The sequence below is a fragment of the Micromesistius poutassou genome (assembly GCF_964030765.1).
Source record: "Micromesistius poutassou genome assembly, chromosome: 6".
NCBI classification, from domain to species: Eukaryota; Metazoa; Chordata; class Actinopteri; order Gadiformes; family Gadidae; genus Micromesistius; species Micromesistius poutassou.
In genome coordinates, this window is record NC_140276.1 from 18,345,062 (window position 1) to 18,355,951 (window position 10,890).

The window sequence follows — 10,890 nt, forward strand, 5'->3', positions numbered from 1 at the left end:
AACACCACTCCAGATGGATCATTCACCCTTGCAATGAATAACCTCAAAAAACTAAGAAAGGAGGTGAAGGATAACGCAGGCCATGGGCAGGATGTGTTTGGGTGGATGAATATAAGGCTTGGTGCATGGGGAACGATGCTAACCAAAGTGGGTTTGGTACTTTCGATATTATTAATGGTGGTAGAATTGATTTTCAGATGTTGCATTCCCATAGTCAGATCAGTAATAGCGTCCAGGCTCTCTAATGAGATGGCCCTCATGGTAACTAGCATAGATGAGTCAAAAGATGGGGAATGGGAGCTCTATGGAGAGATAGGTCAGAGTGAAGCTGAAGAGGAGTACAAGCTGAATTACGTAGAATAGTCCCCAGCCCTGTGGAGTTCAGCACCTATAGCTAAGAGAATCAATATACCGGGTTTACTTGAATGATGTATTACTTGAAAACAACCAATGAGGGTTATGTTTGTCATGGCATAGTATTGTTTAAGATCACCTGAGCCATTCAAAACCGCAGTGCATGCCTGAAGGGAATTAAAATTTTTAAGTGTATTCTTATGTTACTGTTCTTACTCTGTAATGTTAATTTTCAATGCATGCTGAAAATATTCAATCTTTTGTCATTTTCATGTTATGATTATTATTTTTAAATTTTATGTATACATTTTTGATATAATTGTACACTGAATGGACTGAGGGTTGAACATTGTACTCTTATGATTATACAGGTTTTATAATTTGTGTGTACAAATTGCAGGGATCACAATACTTTTTAATCTTTTTTACCTAACAGGTTGAAAACCCTGTGCCAGAAGGTCTGTTTATTAACTTATCTGTGTTTACCCACTGGCATAGAGGTCAAGGATCAGGGTGAACTGAGGTTAGTCTAGTGGCAAAGACAAGCTGGACACTCCATTCTAGTGTCATAAAACTGTTGCTGAATCATTTCCAAAAATTCCTGGGAGGCAAGATGCGGGCCAGGAGGGAAACAGAGTGAAACAGAGAAAGATAACAGAGTGTAATAAGAGTGTGAACTAGTTAGACATTGTGTGTGCAGGGGATCCATAAATAACAACATTCATGATGGACAGAAAGGGATATATAAGGAGGGGCCCGTGACCAGCTCTCCAGTACTTTGTCAAACCAACTCAGCTTGGTTCTTACTTGTTCACAAGTAAAAATAAAGTCTTTTGTCATTCTTGCTCCGGTCTCCTCAAACTCTTTTATTTAAGTTTCAGTGTTATATGCGGTTTATCTCGCGCTAAAAGTTTTTACGTAGGGGTTGAGATCTACTCGCCGCTGAGACCTACTCATACTAAGGACAAATCACAAAGAGTGAACTAAGAGTAACGTTTTTTTTTAGGAGTTACTACTAAATTTGCCACTTTAAGGAATAAAGAACAACAAACCAGGAATTTAAAATGTATATGAAATGTTTTTATTTCATTAAGATGTGCCTGACAGTAATGTGCCGAGTGTAACATCACGTTTCTCCATGAACCTGAAACCTGAGCAGTAAGCTGTACACTCACAAGGTAAGCTGGAGCGGGGAGGTCAATACACAGAACAGGAACCCAGCAATAATCACTCTTATCATAACAATAAGAGTGTGATATAACATTTTATCTAACACTTCTAGATGAATGAATGACTGAGGTTTCTGTGGTTGAATGTAGTTATTAATATAAAGTGGAGCTCAGTGCCGCACACAGAGGCTGCGCTGGAAAGACAACGTAGCAGAACAGAGCGCTCTTCTATTTAATGAGGAAAATGAATTCACAGAGCATTGTTATGCACTTTACTCTTTAGTGTTATGCACTTTACTCTCTAGTGTTATGCACTTTACTCTCTAGTGTTATGCACTTTACTCTCTAGTGTTATGCACTTTACTCTTTAGTGTTATGCACTTTACTCTCTAGTGTTATGCACTTTACTCTTTAGTGTTATGCACTTTACTCTCTAGTGTTATGGAATTTACTCTCTAGTGTTATGCACTTTACTCTCTAGTGTTATGCACTTTATTTTAACTTGTGACCCAGACTTTGGGAAGGTCTGATCTAGTAGAATTCTAGTATTTATGTACGTATTCTCTGTGTGTGTGTGTGTGTGTGTGTGTGTGTGTGTGTGTGTGTGTGTGTGTGTGTGTGATAGAGTATTAGGCTATTAATCTTATTGGTGTAGCACTATAGTAACTTGGTTATAAACTTATTTATAAGTTTATATTTCTGAGTCTATTTCTGAGAAAAGGAGTGCCAAAGGTGATTGGTGTTTTTTATGGGCAGGGCACTTACTTTTATCACGACCCTGAAACGAAACAAAAGCAACGCCTGAGCTCTTCACACATATTTGATTCCTCTTCAGTACCACGCAGATCTGGTACGTTACACTGACCAGCCCAGAGGTAAGATAAAGAAAACTTTTAAACAAATATGCCTGCAATTTAATTTCATACATAGGCTGCTGTTAGTGATGTTCTTAAGAAGAAATAAGACAAAGTTCAACTGTTATCTGCTTGATTACAACACGTCGGTGTGTAGACCAAGTCCTAGCACAGCATGACAAAGATAAAATAGCAATAGCCTAAAACATGATTCGCTATAAGTATTAATGTGAGTGCTCATTATGATAATCTCATTTTAATATTCAACCCTTTGTTATTTCTGTTTTTATGGCTAATTTCTTTTTTGAAAGGAAAATGGGCAATAAGGGGTCAACTGCGGTGAGTCTCTGTCCAAACTGTTCAATGTCACTAGTATTGCTCTGCCTAATACGTTTTCTTACTAAAGGAGACTAAATCACATCTCCTATGTTTAATTAGAAGCAAAGGGACCCAGAGCCTGGGGACCTGATAGAAATCTCTCGTGTTGGCTTCGAGCATTGGGCGGTATACGTTGGAGGCGGCTTTGTTGTTCACCTGACCGCATCAGACGGTAAGTAGGCCCAACAACGCAAGGCATTTCTTAAAACATGAACCAAATGAAGGTGCATCTTTACATATTTTGCACATTTCCTACTTCAAGAAATCTTCATGTTATATTTTTTGTTGTAGGCCTTCTTAAGATGTGAATATGGGTCTAAAAGTTATTTGAAAAAAACATAATCCCGCTCTTTAATATGTAACAAACATACAAGACATGAAATGGATATGCACATATTTTTTATTTATTTTTTATAAGATCTAGGAGGAAGCGTAATTCTCTGGTCAGGCCAGACCAATAAGAAAGCCATTGTAAAGAAAGAAACACTGAAAGATGCTGTAAAAAAAAGCAAGTGGAAAATCAACAATTTACTGGACGCCAAGTACCGACCCCGGGAGGCCAACGTCATCGTGAAGGACGCCCTCAGCCTGGTGGGCACCGAGCTGCAGTACGATCTCCTGGACAAGAACTGCAAACACTTCTTTACATGGCTACGCTACCGCAAGAGTGAATCCCAACAGGTGAGGCTTCCTAGTGTGTAATGTGTGTACTGTTGTTGCATGAAAACAACACAGATACAGAGATTCATGTGAGTCCTGTACACTTCATCATAACACATTAAGCTGCCTTATACATTTTCTTACTAAAGGAGACTTATGATGCTATCCAGTTAATAGCATTTAAAATCGACATAAAAATGACCAACGTGATACAAATACAAAGAAAATAAATAATTCTCTTTACAGGTGCAGACATTTTTGTTGTCGAGTCGTACGGTCGGCCTCACTGAACTCGCTCTACTTTCAGAATAGCGAGCGAGTGGGACCAATCAAAAAGGGGGTGTTCCTCTGTGAAATGCCACAAGAAAGCTGGGAGTTTTGACTGCCGTTCCAGGGCACATTCACAGGTAGAAGGTTGTGAAAACACGGGTTACGGGTTGCCTGGAACGCATCATAAGGCCCCGTCCACACAGAAACGTTTTTTTTGTGAAAACGCAGAAGTCTTGTGCGTTTGGGCCGACTGCCTAGACGGATCTGACACTCTTCTGACAACCAGGTCCCAGGGTGGATAAGACAAAAAACGGCCCTATGCGTTTTCGTGTTACGATTCGTGTGGACGCCTGATGGTGTGTTCCAGATGCCTCGGACACCAGCCTTCCGAGTTGCAAGTGGGGAAATCTCCCAGCTTTCTTGCGGCATTTCACAGAGGCACGGAATTATGAAGCTGTTTCTCAATACCAAGTACGTACTTGGCAAGTCCGGACTTTCAAGTACAGACTTCCGAGAACGCGAGTACGCACCTGCAATTGGAACAGCAGCGGACTCGATGATGCATCCTGGGATATTTAACTGTCCCAAGTCCACACGAGTCACCTCCGATGCATCCTCGGTAGAACGGCCTCATCGAGAACGCATCGAGAACACTTCCGGGTTTTACGACAGTACTCGCGTACTCGCGTACTTGGAATTGGAACAGTGCTTGGGCTACCACTGATGACGTTTACCGAGAACGCAAGTACACGAGTACACACGAGAACGCGAATTGAGAAACGGCTTGAGAGTGTATCGAGTTCCGTGAGGCAACTCAACAATAAAAATGGCTGCGCCCATGAAGATATTTTTATTTTTTCTTTCTTCTTTAAATGCTCTTACACACTTGATTACATTGCTACTTTATTCCGGTCACCAATTTATGCATTGCATGTCTTGCTGTGTGTGCAATATAATGAAAAGTTGTATTGTTTGTTTTCGAGCTGGTTTGTGTGTGCGTGCGTGCGTGTGTGTGTGTGTGTGTGTGTGTGTGTGTGTGCGTGCGTGCGTGTCCGTGTGTGCGTGTTCTGCCGTGCAGGCCGTGGTAGCAGATGTAGTTGCTAATGCGATATCCACAGTTTGGCCGATGGCTGCCGTGGTCGGGGAGGTGATTGTTCAGAATGCTCAGCTCAATCACCGCTAACTATACACACAATGTACACCATGATACGCAAACGATGACGTCATTGCCCCCCCACCAGAAGGGGAACGTTAGAGGTTGTTTTTTTTTGTATTATTTTTGTAGCTTTAAATACAGCCCCTTGGAAAATTGAATTACTAACTGTAAAAAGTATTTTCTGCTCAATCTAAAAGGTTTAACAACTAACAAAGGAAAACAGAGGGGAAAAGATTGTTTTCGCCCGTGTGGACGGGGCCTTATCATATCTCCTATGTTTAATTAGAATCCACAGCCTGGGGACCTGATAGAAATCTCTCGTGTTGGCTTCGAGCATTGGGCGGTATACGTTGGAGGCGGCTATGTTGTTCACCTGACATCAGCAGACGGTAAGTAGGCCCAACAACGCAAGGCATTTCTTAAAACATGAACCAAATGAAGGTGCATCTTTACATATTTTGCACATTTCCTACATCAAGAAATCTTCATGTTATATTTCTGTAATATGTCATAAAAATACAAGACATGTAAAGGATATGCCAACTTTTTCTTTTGTCTTTGTAAGATCTAGGAGTAAGCGTAATTCTCGGGTCAAGCCAGACCAATAAGAAAGCCATTGTCAAGAAAGAAACACTGGAAGATGCTGTTCAAGATAGCAAGTGGAAAATCAACAATTTACTGGACGACAAGTACCCACCCCGGAAGGCCAACGTCATCATGAAGGAAGCCCTCAGATGGGTGGGCACCGAGCTGCAGTACGATCTCCGCGAGAAGAACTGTGAACACTTCGCTACACTGCTACGTTACGGCAAGGGTGAATCTCGACAGGTGAGCCTTCCTAGTGTGTAATGTGTGTACTGTTGTTACACAGATGTAGACTATTATAAGCTTGCAAGGGATGCGAGTATTTATCTATTCATCGCACAATTTAGCAACTCAGTAGTTAGTTATTATGCTGTTATTGTGGACAACAGCATGTATCATACTCATGTGCCAGCATCACAGTAAATGTGGCACAAAGATTTAGCTCATTTTGGTGCTTGATTTTCTATATTCTATATTTCCTAATTTCCTTCTGGAAAGTACCCAGTATATTTATCGTCACATGGTCACTTCTGTTTGTGTGTGTGTGTGTGTGTGTGTGTGTGTGTGTGTGTGTGTGTGCATGTGTTCTGCCTTGCAGGTCATGGTAGTAGGTGAAGTTATTAATGTGATATCCACAGTTTTGCCACAGATTTTATCCCCGGCCGTCATGGTTGGGGAGGCGATTTTTCGGATTGCTCAGCTCATTCAACACTAACTATACACCCAATACACACCAAATGTGGAATGAAAAACGTTTTGTACACTTTTGTACTGGACTTTGTCCTTCGTTAAATGCAAATTAAAGAGCGTCATGCACTTGGACTTTGTTTTCTATTTTTCTCACATTGCAAGTAATCATGCAACGTGAATATTTATATGATTTAATACTTTAATACAAGTTTGTATTTGAGCTCTCTGTCCTGTGTCTGTGTTTTATTATTATGTGTATGTTTATAATTTGTTTGCCCATTTGATATATGGTTCAGTAATAGTACAAGTAAAAGTAATAGTAATAATAATAACAGTTCAATAACCTATAATAAATCCAATAGAATAACGTTGAAGGAAGGAGGTATTTCAGGTAAGACTAATGTAAGGTAACTCTAACCAGACATTTCAATCAGTTAAACACTTCGATTTAATCTTCTATAACGGCTTCAAATCCTACCAGTGAGGTGGAGTCTAGTCTGAGACAAACACTTGTGCTGTTTGTCACAGTAACGCAAGAACAAGTCATGCACAGTCTTCCAGAGGTCGTTGGTGGAGACGAGGTCGGCGCTGTAGCCCCAGTTGTCCAGCAGCATGGGGGCCGTCACGGCCAGGACAGACACACCTCCCAGGGCCAGGACAGACACACCTCCCAGGGCCAGGACAGACACACCTCCCAGGGCCAGGACAGACACACCTCCCAGGGCCAGGACAGACACACCTCCCAGGGCCAGGACAGACACACCTCCCAGGGCCAGGACAGACACACCTCCCAGGGCCAGACAGACACACCTCCCAGGGCCAGGACAGACACACCTCCCAGGGCCAGGACAGACACACCTCCCAGGGCCAGGACAGACACACCTCCCAGGGCCAGGACAGACACACCTCCCAGGGCCAGGACAGACACACCTCCCAGGGCCAGGACAGACACACCTCCCAGGGCCAGGACAGACACACCTCCCAGGGCCAGGACAGACACACCTCCCAGGGCCAGGACAGACACACCTCCCAGGGCCAGGAGGCCCTTGGGCAGCACGCCGTGCAGCATCTGGCCTCCTGAATGACCCTGGCTACACACACACACAGGCACACATGCACGCACGCACGCACGCACACACACACACACACACACACATGCTTACACACACACACACACACACACACACACACACACAGGGAAGGAATAAGATATGATGGAGGAACAAACATCCAAAGGGCGGAGTTACACGTGGCTCCGGCTTTGTTTCAGAGAGATGATCCTACAAGACGAACTCTGGTTTGTGTGAGTGGATGGAGCTCCAGGATTTCTATCAGTGTATTTTCTTTCAGTGTAAGTCTACACGGTGTTGATTTGAAACCTGTACACACACTTTTTCTGAGCACATTCAGTCCAGATGTATTATGCACAGATACAATGTTTTAGCTTGTCTTTCTACCACAGCAAAGTTCTCTAGTGGTCGAGTTGGTGTTCGCTGTAAGCCAATTACAAGCTTACAGATGGTTTGAAACAAATATCCGGTAAGTAGAACGCCCCGTTCAATCAAAGTTGAGCTGGTCTGCTATCAGACTTTTTCTCTTAAGTCAAAAATCAACACACAGCTATGATGCGCCCAAGGACTCACCACCACCGCCAGGTAGGCCTGCAGCTCCACCTGGTGGTGATGGAGAGGGGGTTCACCAGGCGGGCCTCCTCCTGCTGGAGCTCCACCTGGTGGTGATGGAGAGGGGGTTCACCAGGCGGGCCTCCTCCTGCTGGAGCTCCACCTGGTGGTGATGGAGAGGGGGTTCACCAGAGGGGCCTCCTCCTGCTGGAGCTCCACCTGGTGGCGATGGAGAGGGGGTTCACCAGGCGGGCCTCCTCCTGCTGGAGCTCCACCTGGCTCTCCAGGTCCCTGTTCCTGAGCCGCAGGTCCTGGGATGGGCAGAGGGCATGGGGAGGGTGGGCTTGGTTGAAAGACAAGATCAGAACCCACTCCCACTTGCCCAAGAGACATTAAAGGCTCATCTTATCTTATCTTATCTTACTTCTGCTCTACAGAAGTGGAAAAAATGGCTGGGACCATCTTTGGAGGCCGGAGCAAAGGAGAGAAGAACAGGCAGTGATTGACATCTGTTGATCTGGAGGGGCTTGATTACTACCAGCAGAACATGATTGACACATTGATTTTACCTCAAACATGCGTGAACTGGCAAGACATCCATTACCTTTCAAATTCAGTGGTTGGATTGTAAAAAAAAAAAATGGACATTTGTTTAATTAATAATGAAGGAATTGTGCTTTGTGGAATTAAGGTGCAATAATTTTCAAATTTCAAACTTTTACACCAGCAGCACAACTAATAAGGTGTTTTCATTCTGCGTTCTGCAGAAGCCTATGGATCTCTGGCAATAATGAAGATGCAGTATCTTTAATACATATGCAAGATGGATTTTTAACAGATAAAGTAACCTAATGAAGGACTTTAATGTTAGTTGTATTATTGTTAATCTGAAAAAAATCTAAAACCGGATGCCAAATGATACCACAATGATACCACACTTTCCACTTCATAGAAAGAATATAACCTGTTTTCAATCTATTTTAAGGGAGGCTGGCCAATGCTTTTCTTACTGCAGACATGAAACAACGGTATCACTGAAAAGGTGCAAGGACTATTATTTTGAAAAGGTAAGGGGAGAAACAGGGGAAGAGCAGCGGGGAGAGACAAACGACTGCGACTGGATGCCTGGACTCTCCTTATGGTTAACCAGCCCATCATCCATTTTATTTGTTTTTCCTGTATGTATGTATGTATGTGGGTCAGGGGGGGTGTCATAAATACTTGGCCTGTTAAGCCCTTTGAGACTGTAATGGTGATTAAGGGCTATACAAATAAAACAGAATTGAATTGAATTGAATAACATAACAAACATACAATAATCCGAGGCCTCAGTTGGGAGTTCGCCCTGCGTCTCCCTGAGAGCTGCGCAAGGAGAAGTCCAAAGCGTTGGCCAAAGCAAGGCCTTCTTATACAGTGGCAGACAGGTCTCAGGACGCTGAGAACAGCTCTGCTCCTCAATAAATCGATCGTATTGGCCAATCAGATGGTAGTAAACAACAGATGAAACGCCTCATGATGTGTGATGGAATAATCCATATGTTGTTTCCCCTCCATCATCCAAGCCCTGTCTCCTATTCCTTGCACCAGGCACGGCGCCAGGATTCCAGTTGTGGATGGGCCAGACCAATTGTGGGTGGTCCTTAAATTAAAAACGTTATCAAACTCCTGTTTAACCTAACAACAACTGACTAATATACTGTTATATTATCTGTGCATAATAGAGATTTTAATAGCTTGATGCTCATTAAACATTTTGTTTTATTGTAAAAAGTTTCAGTGCATAGGACGGACCTATCCGCGATCGCTCTCTCCATCACGCCTCGGGGCACCGCGGCCGGGGCCCGGTGCGGCTCTTCTTTATGTATTAAATCAACCAGAAACCCCCAAGGAGCCCAATGGTTGGTTCTCTCTCTCTCTCTCTCTCTCTCTCTCTGTCTCTCTCTCTCTCTCTCTCTCTCTGAGTCTCCCTGGAAGTTTAATTGGTTTTATTATTGTGACGGACAGTGCTGTTAGCCAATCAGAGGGGTCATTTGAATGTCATGAGAGCCAAAATCATGGAGCAGTATATTCGGCATTTTGATAGGCTACTGCTCCAGTGGTAATATTTTAATTGTTGAAATTGTTATTGGATACACGTTCATATTAAAACAAATCAATCCATGCAAAATACAGCCTCATTAGGCTACGTTCAATCATTACGTTGCAAAAACATTTGAAAAAAAATTGCACAGGTCTTTAAGCTTAATTGTTTACATTTACATGATTAATCTCTAAAAAGCAATACGTCACGAAATATTTCTGAAAACGTTCAAATAACTTCACTTGTGTAAAGCAATGTTTTAAATACCCCGCGCAGCATGTGAACGCAAAGGATTGTGGGGATTTTGGCTCATGATGCATGAGCATCATGAGCATCCTGAGGATGCATCCTTTAAAAATCTCGGAATTCTCCAAAAAAAAAAAGGACGCGAATTTCCGAGTGTTCTCAGCATTGGAACAGTGCTTGTCGGCGTTCTATGACGAGGCGTCCTTAAAAGGGCGGCCGTTGAGCATGCTTCCTTCACATTGGGAAACAGCCGGTGTCTTGCCTTCTCGCTGCGTGCCCCTGGGCTCGCCCCCCGTGCACAGCGATAGACGGACACCAGGTCCCGGTCCTTGCGGAGGGAACTGGAGCCGGTTCTGGCAGGTGAATGCTGAGTGTGTTAATCCTGTTTGTTGCTATTGACCACTTACCTGTTCACTTCTGTCACCTGTTGCACTGACCGCATTGCTTTTTTTAGTACATGTCCGTTTTATATATCAACCATTTATGTAGTGATCGACCGATTATCGGCCGATATTTGCGTTTTTTACGTGTATCGTATCGGCCGATTTTTTATTATTATTATTTTTTTATATATTCTTTCCCAGCATAATTTACAGAAAGTTCAATACATTTTCCTTTTTTAAATTGAGACGTATAACATTTGTTGTCATCATTGTGTCATTTTTATGATGTAAATTGAGGGAGCAAAAACAGTATCGGCTTAGCCTGGAAATCCAGACCCACATCCGAAAGGGTCTGGCAACGAGTCATGAAAATGGGCGGCACCAAGCATGCATTTGAAAATATCACTGCACACAATTGGCTAACACTACGACCAATCAGAAGA